This window comes from Strix uralensis, chromosome 6 (assembly GCF_047716275.1).
Source record: "Strix uralensis isolate ZFMK-TIS-50842 chromosome 6, bStrUra1, whole genome shotgun sequence".
NCBI lineage: Eukaryota > Metazoa > Chordata > Aves > Strigiformes > Strigidae > Strix > Strix uralensis.
In genome coordinates, this window is record NC_133977.1 from 24,158,749 (window position 1) to 24,175,577 (window position 16,829).

The window sequence follows — 16,829 nt, forward strand, 5'->3', positions numbered from 1 at the left end:
ACATTTTCCCTCATCTCTTTTTCTAGTCTGTTTGTAAAATATAAATATATCTAAGGATAAAAATGATAACTTTTCCAATATGATCAAGCATATGTCAGAAGCTACTTGCCCTGAGATAGGACTCTCAAATGATGCTTAACCACAGTGTCATTAAGCTATTTTTAATCAATACTTTTAGTCACATTTCCATTAGTGATGTGTAACACTAATCCAACCCAAGGAGCCTGTGCAGACCTTAAGGTTCCAAATACCTTTCCGACCAATTAATAATCTGTGCAAAACAGGAATATTTGCTCTATGGAGACATGAAGTAGCACTGCAAGTTTAAAATTACTAGAAAATACCAAACAAAATAAATTATTATAACAAGGTAATCAGGCAGACCTTGTTGAATCCTTGTTAAAGTAGAGCATTAAAATACCCTTTTTTTTTTTTTTTGCATTCTAGTTCCACTTCTCTGCTGTAGGGCAGCTATTGCTTTTTCTGTACAAAAGCCCATACTGGTCAAGCTTTACAGGTAGAATGCCAAGTGGAAATGAATTACAGCAGAACATGGAGGGGAAAAAAAGAAAAATCTCCCTCCTAACAGAAATATGGCACCTTATATATGTGCAGTGTACCCTTTCTTGCAGTGACTGGCTGTTACTGGGGAAGAAAGATGAGAGATGTGTAATGCTTCCCATCCCTAATCTCCCTCCTCACAAAGGTCAGTGTCTCAGCAGCACCCTCAGCATGTTCAGTCACTATAATGGGAAATGTTTCCCTTCCTTGCCTGTCATGCCCTGATGCAATTTTAATTCTACAGTTGTCATCTGTCCTTTAAAGCTAATAAGTCAGATTCTGTTTTCTTCTTCAGAAATATTCAGAACTGGGATATGACCTTAAACCATTTCTGTATTTTGGCAAGAAGGGTTCGTATGGTCCAACATACCTGCTTGGTAGCTTCAGTGCTTTGACTAGTGATTGAAACAACATGATAACTCCCATAGGAAACTGGGAATAGGCAAGGTTTGTGCTTTGAATGTTACTTTATTATTAATAAAAGGTAGCTTGAAACTGAGGGCATCATTGGTGAATGGTAGTACCCATCCTTGGCCACTGTATGTATCGACTTGTTGCCTGTGTGTGGGAGTCTGAGGAATGATTCTGCTTGGGCGACTCAGTGAGTTTGTCATTGCTCTGCCCTTTGGTTATTTCATCCAGAGAGGCTATATATAGGCTCTGCATTCAGAATTACACCAGATGCACAGAGCAGAAAAAGGGAATTGCTAAACACTTCTGTTTTACAAAACACTTCATTTCCCAGAGTGTTTGATGATATTCTGGGGGAGGAGCTATCTTTTTGTGGTATTTTACGAAGATTGTTGTGTAATTGGGCATTAATTAATTCAAAATCAGCTTATTTTTGTGTTTCAGGATCACTGTCCAAAATACTTAGGCTTCAGACTTCAGCTTTGAACTTATATGGTAGGAGACATTCAGAACACTGTGATGAAGGTTCACTCCATACCTTTCACTAGAATTCCTAAGTGATAGTCTCACTCCTTTACCATGCACAGAAAATTATAGAATAAACCAGAAGATACTAGTTCTGTGATAGTTTAGACCATTTTTGTGCTAGCTTTATAGGAGTAAAAATAATCACCTGCATAGAATTAAGAATATTAAATTTCAGTCATCTATGAAACTGAAAAGCTTCAAGGGTGTGAACTTATTACTGCATCTAAAATGTGCCTTTGTCTGTCACTGTTCAGTTGGTTTAAACTTCCTCTCTTTTTTTGTTTTTCTAGAATTTTTCTGTAAATAGGATTTTGCCATGTACCTTGGGAAATACTTGGTTTTCATGTAAAGTCCCTGTGTTTGGATTTCAGAATATTTAACGGCAGCGGTAGAAATGCTCATGTTTTGCTGAAAATTAACAGCAGAAGTAGCCCTATGCAATTTATTTCACCATAGTACTCTTTCCAAGATAAAGTTAAAGAAAATTAATGTATCCAACTTTTGCTTCAATTATTTTTCTTCAAAGGCTTTTATCAGCTATTTCTGATGTATATTCTTCTAAGTGGAAACAGTTAATAGTCCAACAAAGCTCAACCTGAAAATATTCTACAGGGTATGATGGATACACAGACACCTGGAAGGAATGTCAGCTAGTTTATATCTGAGCTGATGCATAGCTGATTTTAATTTTTGATGATAATCCTTCTTTTGTGTCGCTTTACTCTGGCCAAAATCACTTTTGTAAGGAAATTGTTTTGCAGCTTTTGTGTAATGAGCTTGTGGTTTTGATTTGTTTCCTAATAAGATGATCTAGCATAGTAACTGTGAAAACTGACTTTACCTGATGCCTTTTATGGTCCTTTTGTCAAGATTAAAGAAATAAGAAAGGCAAATTCTCAGGCAACTAAACATGGAGTTTTTTAGATTGCTTGTGAGAGATGAAGTGGATAAGTTTTTATCCTCATGATGTAGTGTCTGTTCTGTGAGCAAATAAAAAACTCTCATCCACAGATATTTGTTTGGACACTTTCCCCAAAAGCTGTTTTCATATATGAAAAACCAAAAAGTTTGAATGTATCTTTTAGCTTGGCAACCAGAAGATGTGCAGACACTGTCAGAGAAATGCTGATCCTACATTTCATTAACCTGTATGTCCTCTTTAACATAGAGGACACAGTTATGCTGTGTAGTATCTTGTATAGAAACACCAGGGTGCCTGTTTTTACAATGTGGAAAGAAGAAATGGAAGATTCAGCAGGACAAGAACATTTCTATGTTAGTAGTCAAAACAATAAAATCTGCCTTAGAATTACTGCTTTCCAGCAGTGGTAATTCCAACAAAGAGATAAAAGTACTGTTGAGCAGCTTATACACGAATAGAATGGAATAATCACTGGCTGACATTACTAGGATTTTTTTTTTATTTCATCTGCTTCCTTAAATTTGGTCTAAATATGGACCTTTTTGAAAGCCACATATAAGTGGTGTATACACTAATCCTATTATTCATTAATAGGATTAATAAGTGTACCTCCTGTATAAAGCTTGGAAAATGTACCCTCTAGGTCCCAAGCTTCCTTCTTCTTGTGAATTGATTGTCAAGATAATCCATATATATGCAAGAAGATTCTAACGTATGAATTATATATCTTTTCATGGGCTTGAGTTTTGCTCTGAATTTGTCATTAGTAAGCATTGTTTCTATATCTAGGTGCATTATAGCAAGATGGTGAAAGCGAGTAACATCTTTGCTGATGCTTATTATGGTTATCAGTTCTGTATAGGCAGGACATCTTGGCCGAAAGAATTAAAGTTACCTTTAAAAAAAAAAAATCATAAATTCACTCATCTGTAATTTCAAAACCAGACAAACTAATGTATTATAAAGTTCAAAATAAATATGTGTTAACTGAAATAGAAGTACTAGTGCATTATTAAAGCTTCAAACAACTTCCTTAACTCATGATGACCTGGCTGCTGTTTTTTCCAAAGCTGAGCAGACACTGATCTGAAAGACAGACGTCATGTGTCCAGTTTAAAGATCCAAGGTCATCTTGTTGTTTTCAGAAATATCATTGGTGTTCCTGCAGAACCAAAGTTTTACAAAGGCAGGTCTTTCTTTCTATTTGAACACAAAAATGTGCTTGTATTGCTTATGAACAAAACTCAAGAGCTATCAATTAAAAAGAAACAAGAGACTTCCTAATGTTACCATATACTTTTCTTGTTGATATGTATTTGAAGCCCACTTCATCATCTTCAGAGGCAAGGTGCATATGTTTACCATTCTGTGACTAAAAGCAGTTTTCAAGCTGGAATGTAGCTTAATTGGTGAGTTTGAGTTGCATTCTTTTAATTTCTTTTTCCCCAGAATGACTCTTGGGTCTTATCCACATCCCTATGCTATGATCAGTGAACAAAAAGAGAGCAGGACAGTAATTGAAGCTCTTACCTGATATGCTGTCTAGTAAGAAACGATAATGGCCGTATTATGTATAGCCAGACAACAAGCATACTCCTTTTGTACTCAGGAGCACGTTTTTTCCTTTGATAGAAGAGATTCTGGTTTTGAATCTGATATCCTATCTATTGATCAGTCATTACAAGCTTAATTTGGCACAGCTGAACCTCTTCTTAAATCTCTTTCATAATAAAATTCTGAAGAGGAGGAATTAAAGTCTCATCACGAGATAACTTTTGTTCATCCCTATTTTGAAAAAAACACTTGACTGATTTTTGTCATTGTAAAAGTAGTTAGATGAGTAAAACTTCTGCTAAATACCTGTTGGAGAAAGAATCCTTAATTCTCATCCATTTTCCATTATGCTGGAGGAAAGGGTTTTGTTTCAAATATTTGTGTCATACAATTTTTGTTTTTGTAAACAGACTTTTTTTCTACCCAGAATTTAATGAATTAAAATTCATCTGCACGATCATGTTAGAATTGTATTCAAGGTGGAATTGGACACTTAGACTGCCTAAATATTGTTCTTCCCCAGATTTCTTTCAGGCTTTGACACCCTTGAGTACTAGAATCTAGTTTGTTTTTATTTTGCTTAAAGCTGGAGTTGCTGCAAACTTTTTTGATCAGGAGCACAATGCTATAAGCTCTCCTTTGTGAAAACTTGTCAAATTCCTTGCGCTCTGGATACACAAACGCGTACAATGCTTAGTCCTGGCCCTTTGCCCAGACTAGTATTAGAAGGTGTATACCACAAAAGACTTTTCTTGTGTTTTGTTTTGTGTCTTCTAGCTGTGACAAGTACACTTTAGCTACTTCTGAAACAAAGACCAATATATGCTTATCAGTAGAGTCATCCAGATGGAGAAGGTAGGAAAACAGATGATTTTGAAGATACGAGATGGAATTCAGGGTGCTGTATTTTAGTCCATAGTCTCTGGAATCTATGCTTAAATATGCTTAAGGGTAAGATTCCAAAACAATCTGTTCTATTTTTGGGTGACAAGTATAACACTATGCTAGCCCTGTCCTGCAGCACTCTGGGTCACTTGTCTGGGTACAAGTCAAAAATACTTCCTAGAGAAGTCTCTGATGAAGAAACTAGAGTTTTCAAGTGGAGATTTAAAGCCTGGAAGTTTAGCAACTTTTGTCTTGTTAAGAGGAAATATATTAATTAGATACAAGATTAGTCTCATTAAAATCAGTGACAAAACTCATTCTGCTCACTGTGACATTCAGCACAATATGGAAATGAAAGGTTAAAATTTGTTATTGGCTGCTACTTTTTGAAGTACTTGGTGGAAAAAATGAGTTATGCTCCTCTGACTACAAATTCTAGATTAAGATAATGATTATTCGGTAGCTGAAAATGTTTAGAATTTACTACTATTTGGGAAGTTAGATAATAACAAGGTAACTGAAGATTAAGCAACAAGATTTAGAAAGATTTATGGGCATATTAAAAAAAGTTTAGAACATCATGTTAAGGCAAATGATGAGGATATGAGACTATCTGTGTGTGCGTATTAGTACTAGAAAAAACATGGTGGTGAGAGAAGCATCACTGGTATGTTGAATCCCCAGCATTAAAAATGTTCACACTTGTTTTGATGTTTATGAATGTTCAGACTGTTACCATGTGATGAGTTGCACTGTGCATGTAAAGTGATGCCTCATAATATCATTGCTACCCAAATTAAATTCATGTTATAGGAATCCCCTAGTGCTTTCAGTGCAGAACAACTAAGAACCTACTGAAGCAGAGAGTGTGTTTTCATATCTCTCTGATGACAAGCCCTCTGAGCTCAGATAAGAGGAGGTTGAAAGAATGGTCATTTGGTCCATAATAATGTCTGAGTAGCAATGTTCACATAGCTTTTAAATCAGCTATGATGACTAACTAAAAAAGCTATATCCAGGCTGTGTGCTCTTTATACATAGCACAAAGATTCATTTCCCAGATTGCTTTTGAAGGAGGGTAAATGTTATTTTTGGTTGATAAATGGGATTAGTGTTCTTTGAGAGACAATGGTATCAGGTAAAGATCTACATCTTTTTTTTGCTGTGATAGTAATATAATTTCAAAATGTAACTCTTCTTTCTCTTACTTCTTTCCCTCTGATATTCTATACTGACATTGTGCCAAATATGTTACCTAGTCAGCTTGCCTGCTTTGCCTCTGAAGAAGTCATGTGTATATAGTATTATTTTACATAAGGGAGATTGTTTTTTATTAGCATATTTTACTCTTCAAAGATTTAAATTCCTTTTGTGAAGCATTTTTTACTCCTGGAGGAAAAATAAATCGAGAGAAATGTAAAACATTTGCTACCTCTTTCTCAATGTGTTTTTGCTTCTGTATTTTAATCATTCATCAAAAGATTCTTCTCTGCAAAATTATGTCATTATAGAAGACAGTCAGGCCATCTACAAAGAAACATTCCAGAGGTCTTACATTGTTTTAATGAAAATTCCAATCGTAGACATGGCTGTTAACTTTTTTTTTTTTATTTTGCAGTCAATAACACATTTTGATCTTTTCCTGAGCTTAACTCTTGATGTATTAGCAAAATCTATGATTACATCTTTAATGCATTTCTAGCAGAAAAATGGTTTTTAGTCTACCTGAAATGTTTGTTATTCACTAATATGGCAGTTACTGTTAACTGAATAATTTCTGAAAACAGAACATATTTATTTTTGCACGTATTTTCCTGATGTTCTAAAACAGTCTTTTAGACAGAAAATTCTTATGACCCTGTGAAAATAAAGTTAGGAAATCAAAAACATTTTGCAAAATACTTTATTTCACATAGATAAATATTTTCAGAGAGAGGACAAGTACAGAACTCCACAACTTCATACGAAAGTCAGTGGGTGTTCTGACCTACTTAGGCTTATGCAATTTTAACAATTGTATTTCTGTGTCAAACTATGTAATGTAATTTATTTTTTGGTTTGGATTTGGTCTGCATATGAAATATTATTTGAGAGGATTTTTATGGTATATGTGAATCTAAACCAATCTTATTTTATCAGTGCAGTAGATTAGCTTATGTCTCTTAGGACAGGATTTAAAGTAAGAGCTATCTGCCTCTGTGAATGTCTTATGTTAGTAACAGATAAACTAAGCACGACTAATACGCCTGGCTACAGAACTCTATTTCAATAAACTTATAAAACAAAGACTAATTAGATGACATGGTCTGTAGGAATGAAATAGAAGCAGAGGAGTAAAGGAAATACTGATAAAATTAGATAGATGATGCCGTCTAGACCTCTTCCATTCATGGTACTTTTTCTCTACACAAACTTGCCAGAGTTAAACATGAGTATTTTGTGACCTTGTAAAACCCTGACATTTGTATTCTTTCCATTCTAGTGCTTAGAAAATGCATTGAGTTTTCTGTTAATAACTGAAGAGAGGTACAAAGAAAACAGTGGACATGGCTATTTTGCTACTAATTAGAATAACTGGGTATTTTGTGTCAGTTGAGGGTTAACCCCAGTGGGCAGCTATTTATCCATTTCCAGGAAAGTAGGGCATCATGGTGCATAACAGTTACTTGGGAAGACAAATGCCATAATTCCAAATGTTCCCGCTTCCTCCTCCTTTGCTGCAGCTTCAGTGCTGAGCATGACATAATATGGTATGGGATATCCCTCTGGTCGTTTGGGGTCAGCTGTCCCGGCTGTGTCCCCTCCCAACTTCTTGTGCACTCCCAGCGTACTGAGTGGCAGGGCAGCATGAGAAACAGCGACAGCTCTGATGCTGTGCAAGCACTGTTCAGCAATAGCTCAAATGTTGGTGTGTTATCCACACAGTTCTGGTCACAAGTCCAAAACACAGCACCATATGAACTGCTATGAAGAAAACTAGCTCTATCCCAGCCAAAAGCTGTAGTGTCTGAAAGGAAGGGACAAAGGATTAATGCAAGAAATGGAGAATAGGTGGCTGCAATAGCCTGACCAGAAGAGATCAAAAGTTCCTGTGTGAGCTACCAAGCAGTTGTGACTTATCTATAAATGATTTGGCACAATAAAGCAAGTAATAGACTGGCCACTAGCATGGTGTGTTTTGGCACACCTTCAGTGGTTATTCTGGACAAATATGCAACCTATTGAGGACTGGGCATATATATGGTTCTCTTTCACACATTTCTTCTGCAGCTTCTCCTGTAGTAATAACAGAACAGTACTCAGTGCTCCTTTTTGTATGCATGCATGTCAGTGTCCTCTAAATTGTATAAATAAAAGAGGTAAATGCTATTTCTTTCTACGAGATATGATGTTTGAGTAAAGTGAATTTTCACCTCTTTGCTTTGCAATGTAGATATCACCATTGTGGTGAGCTGAACACCAGTGCAGTTTGTTCTTGTCAGTCTATCAAGCTGATGAGCAATTTCATGCCAAGCCTGGGGTCCTCTACAGAGGGCTAAACTCAGTGTATACATACATAATTAACTGTAATTTTAGTATAGCTCCTCAGGTTGACTTCATGAAAATTGTATTGGGTTTATTCTTTAAAACATTGATTACAATAGATTATTCAGTAGCAGAGAGAACCAGGCACAACTGAGCAACTTTTGCCATGTTCGTAACTGTTGTTCATAACTTTATTTGAGAAGGTGAAAAATGTTCTACTGATAGTGATGGACTTGATGATGCAGGAGGTGGAGGGGAGAAAAGAAGGAGGCGTATCCCTCCAACAATTGAGAAGTCCTATTTAATTCTTCCAATTTATTTCCCTCTCTTTCAAAAGGCTATGTGAACACATCATCAACATCTTCCTTTTTTTCTTTAAATTAATGCAGATAGTTATTTTGTTGTATCTCCTGCCTTAAGGATCCTCCCTTTTTCTTTGCCAGGTTCCTCCAGTCATCATTCCCACAACTTGCTTTATGTAATCCCTGCTCTATTCTCACCTCCACGATCCCATTCAGTTTGAGTTTGTACAGGGGAATTTTGCAAGCTAAGGTTGTTCCAGTGTGTTTCCTTCTTGCCACCATCCCCCTCCGAAGTTTGTATGTTTTTGAAGTCAACCTTCTGGAAGGACATGAAACACCACAGGCAATCATAATTTTGTGTTAATGACGTTATTTGTCAGTGAATTAAAATTCAGAAGTGAAGTTTTCAGTTAATTAAATATGAAAAATAATCAAAAAGTGCAACAGGCCCTGTTAGTTTGATATTATGTTCCATTTATTTGACACTGCACTTTCAGCTTTCAGTATTATCCAGATTTTATGCATTAACAATAAAATCTGAAAAACAAGAATGAATGAAAAGCATGTTCTGATCAGTTAACCATGGAAAGCTAAAATCCTGCAGTTTAACACGTCTGCAAACTAAAAGTCATTGACTAAATTTTCAGGTTATGGTCTTATAGTCTCAAGTAGCTGGAAATGGAATAATTGCTGCTGTAACTATTTAAATGCATTCCCTGTGATCTAATTGCTTTTGCTTTAAATGATTATGCCCATTCCTCATTTAGCATGCCCAATACATCCACTTAGACTTACATGATTCATTTTGTCTTCACTTTAGGATAGACTAAAATGTTGTTGCACTCTTGAAACAGGAAGTTAGGACTAAGAATGTGTAATTTATTTGAAACTCAAGTAAATGCTATTTAGGTTAATGTCCAGCTGGTTTGTAATAGGTCTCTGAAGGCACAGACTAGGACTGGTCTAGGGTACAAGTGCTGCCTCCTGCTGCCATTGAACGTTCCCTCTGTTTGTGCAAATATTCTGCACTTCAGGGTAGCAGTATATAGCAAATAGAGAGCGTATGCACTGCACTGTATTCCACCCTAGACTGTGCTTTTTTGCACACTGATACATATCCAGTTGCTTTGGTTTATTTTCATCACAGAAAATATATATGCTGTGACTGAAGGGGGATACAGAATAATCCCTTTTAAGGTGAAGGGTGAGGGAAAGGAATAATGCTTAATGGCTGCTACTGGCTGGCAAAATGTTGACTTTTTGTGTGGACAGATGGTAGGTTAAGGCAAACCTAAAGATATTCCCTCCCATGATGATTTTGTAAATCAGCATAGCAGATTGTCAGTTTGTACACTGTTCTAATGGGACAAATTTTTTGACTGCTGGGTTGTTGCATGGCGCTAAAACTGTGTGAATTGTAGCTCAGTGCTGTATCCTGGCGAATCAATGTTTGCAAGATCTGCAATCATACAGATCGGATTCCTGAGTGACTCTGCCTGTGAAGGATAATAATTTCTGGCATCTTAATCTCCCTTCTCTTAGTGCAGATGTCTAAAAATAAAGGCCATGGTTGTATTTAATTTTGTGAAATCCAGCACGCAGCTTTTAACTTGGCTGAGCTCTGCAGCTCCATTCAGCCACCTCCTCCCCCCAGCTCCCAAGAAAGAAAACTTTCCTCACAGTTAAATGGGTAACTTTCCATTTCAGACCCTCTAATGGTGCTCTCCAGCTCTGGGTGGCTGAAATGCTTTCTATTTTGTCCCTTGCTAGCCTCCTTTTGCCAATATATAAACATATATTTACTCTAGGAAACAACTTGATATGCACTTCTGCAGTGAGCCTGGGAAACATTACTGTCCAAAGACAGCAGCTGAGGTAATCTTTGAAACTGAGAAGCCCTAACACCCACCTTGACAGGCTTGACTCAGCATTTAATTTGAAATTTCAATCTCACTGCTGACCCCTATATTGTGTCAGCTTTTGGGTTTGGAATTTAGCCTTGGATCATAGTTGTTTCTGAAATTATATTTATAACCAAAGCAGGAAAATAAAGTTATTTAAAAAAACCCCCTCATATCAAATTCCTTGGAAGGAATGGTTTATGTTACTAAGCACTCCCCAAGCCTCTGGTTTTTGATTATGAGTAAGAAAGCAATATGAACAGCAGCTGACTTGCTGATCTCTGTTTTCACTTAAAAGTCAGAGCTCAGGCATTCATTTAGAGGACTGAATACTTTTTCTTTTCACTAGAGCCTGTACATTTCTTTTGACATTCACAGTTAACATTGATACTCTGTAGGCCAGAAAATATTACCAGAGAAAGAATGCATCAAGGCTGATTCTGTTTTGAATGGAGTTGGTGGCAGTTTAAGCATTGCTTGTAAAAGGAGGAAGACTAGAGCGAAAAGGATTTATAATTCAGATGTGTTTCATGGTTGTGTATCTGTATGATACAGATTTACTCACGCTATTTTGAGTATATTTTAAAAAGACAGTCTCTCTTATTTTCTAGGGCATTGTCTTGTTTTTAGTCTCTCCATGATTAGTTTCTATTTATAGAGCAGATCAAGAGAAGTACCTCGCAGATGTCAAAAAGATGCATGTTTTCTCACATATAAGTGTTTTTTTGCTTTAACTTTATGCAAATACTTTGTTATTAGTGCTTTTTAAAAGACCACAGGAGGTATATAGACTTTATTTTTTTCTGTATTATTAATACCAGCCATTTGTTTTTTGCTTTCAGTTGTAAGTAATTCAAACTCTGCCATAGAAAGGAGAAATGGGCTATATGTATTTAAATGTACACATAAAGATTAAAAGAATTGCAGTCTTCATTTTTTTTTAGTCACCTACATCACTGTAATGGATCTCTAACGTGAAAGTTCTATTTTACAAAGTGCTATTATCAACACTTGTTTCCATTTTTCATCTTGGAAAAACATTTAATTTCCAACTTAAGTTCTCACTACATATTTTTCTGTTCCCAGATATTATAAATACACCTTCTGTGTCTCAAGACGTTATGTAATGTACTGCTTTTGACTCAATAAAATTCTACTCAAAAAATGCTACTGAAATTTTGATAAAATACCATGTGAGATTTAAAAAAAAAAAGTGATGAGTAGAGTTACTATCACCCTAGTCACAGGTTGTGTGTTTAAATGCGTGTTCCTGTGAACTGTATTCTGTATGCTAGTATTGTTGTATGTTCTATTCTGTATGAATTCATTATCAGTCAGAAGTCCTTTGTAGCTTCAAATAAAATGTAACTATTCCCTTTTAATATGATGTTAATAATGAAGTGGTAAATGCATAAAACAAAGTATTTAAAGCATGTAGATGTTCTAGATACCATGTTAGTATAGAAAAGAAAGACACCATGAATAATGAGAAACTTATGTTTAAAGTGAGAGTCCTTTTATAGAGCAACAGCAAACCCCCCCTTTCTCAACCTTTGAATGACTTCATTTATCACACTGCCTTAAGATGACATAATAATGGAAGTATCCTTTGTTCTATGGAAGTATCGTATAGAACAAATGTTTTTTAGTAGCGGCTTTTGTATTTGTGCTACACAAAATTTCTCAAATAATTAATTTCAGCCTTTATATTGTATCCCCCATCTTGGATTGTAAAGGGGGGAGAACTTTCTTAGGTTTTCTTTTCCCTTTAAATACTTACATTTAGTGTAAAGAGTCAAATCAAAATCTTTAATCATTAACAGCCCAAAGAGCTGTTAAACAATAAAGAGTCAGTCAACACAGTTTAATAAAAGCTGTACTATCCAATGAAATCATATAATACTGTGCATTTATACTGTTGTATTAGCTATAAAAATCTAAACCAGTTTATAATATTGTACAGTTATGTAGGTACTTACCATTTTAAAAGCAGCATCAAATGGAATCGGTGGAAAGTCCCAAGGTGTAATGAATAATTGATTAAGATGATGAGCCTTTATGGTATTCTTTTGAAGTGCACAATCTGAAATTAGAGGAAATTTACTGACAGTTGTATCTTTTTTTGAAAGAAGGATTGCTCAGACATGTATTAACAACAAAATCAATGTCTGTTGCCTTCTACAGAGTACAAGGAGAGTGATTTATTTCAAAAATGTCTTTCAGCTGGGTAACTAGGTAACTTACACTGTGCTACACGAACAGGTTTGGATTCCATTTTGTGAAGCCGGATTCCAGTGCAGTGAGTGAAGGAAACAGATGGAGTAAGAGGAGGACAGATGGGTACCAAAAAATTACAGCTATCGTTTTCAGTACCTGTGCATTAACTGCCATAAAGCAATTTATTTTCATTTACTGAAACAGGAAAATCATAGATTATGAAGCCAAAGCACTACAGGGCCCCAAACCGCTCTATGTTGAAAGCATATTTATACTGGTTAATAAGAGTTCTAGATGGGCTACATGTGAGAGTAAAATTTTCTGCAGGCAAGAACCTCACCCCCAGTCCAGCCATTTCATTCTGTTAGGGAGATTTAAACATCTCTCATGGGGGGAGGGTTTCTTGGTTATTCTGCCATATTGGACAGCTGTAAAGCTTTGCTCATAGACCAGAGGTGGGCTACTGAAGTGGTGCAGTGAGTGCTAAGGGGCTGCTCCACCATGAAGGCTCCAAGCAGACTGGGAAGGAGCTGAGCCTGGAGAGTCCGAAGTAAATGTTGAGAGTGCAGGAGGCCACTTTCTCTCCTGCAGCAGCCTTGACTTGCAAGACAAAAATGGCAGATTAGAAAATCAGAACAAATTTACTATATATATACCAGCAGTCCTTATCTGTTGCATGGCACAGCTGCTCTGTTGCATACTTGACCTTGACTTAATTTGATCATCCCTGTGTTTAAATAGGAAGTTCAGCTGTGAGCCAAATAATTTCTTAACACCCCTCACCCCACCAGTAACTGCCAGCTTGTTGCTGATACTGTTGAATTTTTATATGAACACCTGTCTGTTAGAAATTGGATGATGCCCATCCAGACAATTTACAGTTCTTTCAGAATGTCTTGCAATTAGTGGACTTGCAAAATTGTAGAATACAATAGAAATCACTCTTGTATTCAAAATATTTGAGAAATGAAGAAATATAGGTCAGAATATGTAATTGCTCTCATTCTCGTTGAATTTATAACAGGAAGTTTTCTTGCATAGAGGCATTGCATGAATAGCCACTATATTTTGGTGCAGCAACGCAAAAATATGAAAAAGTCTGTAACACAAATATCTTGGAATTGGCTTTCTGTCTGATTTTCTCTCAGTTCCTTTTAAAGTTTCCTATTAATAGTTCAAATTAAAAGTTCACAATTGTCTTAAATTTTTCAAAATAATTTTCTAATTAAAAATATTCATTTTAGGGGTTAGGCTCACTACTTCTGTAATAAAACATAAATCAAATATGGTGTTTTGTCTTCATAGGAAAAAAGATTGGTTAGACTTTATCCATCAATCTATAAAATGCAATTTAGGGCTTAATGTGGCAAAACCTGAATTTTTTAACTTTGTTAGCTGACTGTAGATTACCTTCCCTACATTATCTCATTCAAAGTGAGCATTGCAGTGCTGGCTATCATGAGTGCTAGAGGCTGGTGTACAGTCTTCAGCCATAAACAAGTCCCATTCAAAACTCATCATCTTCTCCTCCTAGCTTTAAACAAATCTCTGTTCAATTGGGATGTAGCCTATGAATAAGGCAAATAGCTCAGAAGGGGTGTGGTGGGATAAACAGGAAGGAAATGGTTTGTCTTGGTTTCATAACTAAAGTGGAAGAAAAATCACTGTTCGGTTTCCTTCAATTAGAAAACATTAGCGATCTGAATCTAGTTTCAGAACAGTTCTACTTATGCAGATACAAATACGCTACTTTTTTTTTTCATTTTTTTTTGAGTTGCAGAAACATTAATATGATTGCCATTATTTTTTTTCCACTGGGACTTACTAGAAAATTCCATATCTCCGTAGTCATTGAACTTCTTCCCCTCCCCTACCAATTGCTCCTTTTCCAGTCTAAGTTTGGTATAAAATAGACATGGAATAATGTTTCCTTTAAGCAGGTAGGAGATAAATTATCCAGCTTTCTTAAGCCGTCTGTCTGAAAGAGACAGTTTAAAATCTTAACCAGGATCAAAACAGTGAGGAACTCTTTCTGATTTTTGTAATTTAAAGATGGAAAGGAATTATAACTTAATCATTTTGAAAGCATAGAATTGCCTTGGAAATTAAACTCAGACTGAATTTTACTATTTACTACTACAATTCTTTTGAAAACAAACAAGCTTGCAACACACAAAGTAGGCACTCTTAAATCCTTATTAAAAGTAATGGTCACTAATAAGTCTGCCCTAATAGATAACTCTTCAGCCCCTTGAAACCTGGCAGCATGTAGTGTCAGGAACATCTTGATAGTAGTACAGAAGAGCAGTATAATTATTTTGATCTATGTAAGTTAGACACGAAGAGAAGATAGTCCAAGGAAAAGGAAAAGGCCATGCTGCTGTCAATACGTATCAGCAGTAACTCTAAATGATGTGCAACTTTGTTTATATATTTGATTTGTATTCAGCCCAGACTGAGATTGCCCTTTCTCAAACGGCTTGATCGCTTTTAATTCCCTAGAGAATGCTTTTAGAAAAGAGAGCAATCTTGTACAAGGGTCTTGCTGATCACTAAATGTGGGGCTTCTTGCCCTTAAGTGGAGAGAGAAAGAACGTGTATGCACTGCAGAGAAGAGAGCCCTTTAAAAATTGCCTGGCAGTCCTCAGCAATTATGTGCTGGAGACTGTTACCCAAGTGCTAAGGCTAACCTAAGTTGCAGCAAATGGAAAATATCTCTGAAGTGGTCAAAATGCAAGTGTTCGGTCTTGTTTATACCCACTACAAAAGATGGTACGCTAGTTTAAATGCTTCCTTGTGCTATCATCTCTGTGGTTTTGGTTCCACTGTTCTGCTTGGAGGAAACATCTGTACAAGTTAGCTTATTAAAGTAATATAAGGTGACTGTGAAACAGCTGTGGGGCATAATGTGAAAAGAAAGGTCATAATCTTCTGTACAAGTACAAATGGGAATAAATGCCTGGTATATTTGCTGCTTTTGGAGCATCTATCAAGAACTGAGTATCCAGCAAGATTCCCATACAGGAAATTATTCTTACCAAGAAATTGTTTCTTTCTGTATTTTTGTCAGTCAGACAATCATTTGCAAATGAGTTGAGCTTCATCATCTAAGCTGCAAGTTGAAACAAGTGTATTCTGTTCTCTATGTATATGCAATATGTATGAATTAGTCTAATGGATTAGTTCAGTTACTAAGATCAACCAAACAGCAGATTCCATTCTGTATATGAAATTAGAATCTTAAGTTTAAGTAGGTTTCATTATTTCAGATAATGATAAACCTTTCAAATGAGTTACTTCAGTTTAGTTTTCAACAATGTAAATGACCACAAATGAGAGAGTGGATTATGAAGACAACAGTATAACTCATATAATTGGTAAAGGAATATGCCAGAAAGATTTTGGGGGGCATGGGAGTTCAGGATCCCCACCTTAACTTTGTGTGCCCTAATCCAGGTGTGACTGACTATGGGGAGTGTGCTGTGTGTGTTTCAGCCATCCTCCCCACCAGAACCATGCTAGCCGGCAGTCAGAAGGCCCTAATACTTTTACTGGTAGAAAGTAATTACAGAATACTAGGTATTGTAGTATTAAAAAAAAAAAAAAAGTTATTATTCTTCTTTCCACCGCAGATGAATTGAATGGTCTGTAAATAACACTTTCTTTTCACCTCGTATATGTCTTTGCACAAAAATGCTGCTATTGAATTGTCTGAATATGTCTTTGCTTAATTTCAAAGTTCAAACTAGTGATTAGTAATAACCTTGGTCTCTGCTTTGCTGTTTCACTGTTAAGTAGTAGATTAACAAAGAAACATAAAACTAGGTGTAACTGGTGGCTGTTAACATTTCTTCTTGTATCTTTGGGGATTCTCATCTACTATTCTTAGTTACTTATTCCAAAATCTTTAAAAAAATAAAAAGGTTCTGGGCAAGCAGTTTTTCCTCCTGACACTTATTATTCTTACTGAAATTGCAACTGCTTCTTTGTGAGGGGGAAGAAAGAAGTATAAAGACTTGAGGG

At 35.9% G+C, this 16,829-nt stretch overlaps 1 protein-coding gene across 3 annotated transcripts in view; it reads right to left on the reverse strand.

The window, feature by feature from the left end:
* Window positions 1–16,829, reverse strand: part of B3GALT1 (beta-1,3-galactosyltransferase 1) — a 226,871-nt gene that overhangs the window by 52,445 nt on the left and 157,597 nt on the right. For all 3 annotated transcript variants that reach the window (XM_074873332.1, XM_074873331.1, XM_074873333.1), the window contains one exon: window positions 12,569–12,672. The gene's annotated coding sequence lies outside the window, so the exon portion shown is untranslated. The remainder of the gene's footprint in view (window positions 1–12,568; window positions 12,673–16,829) is intronic.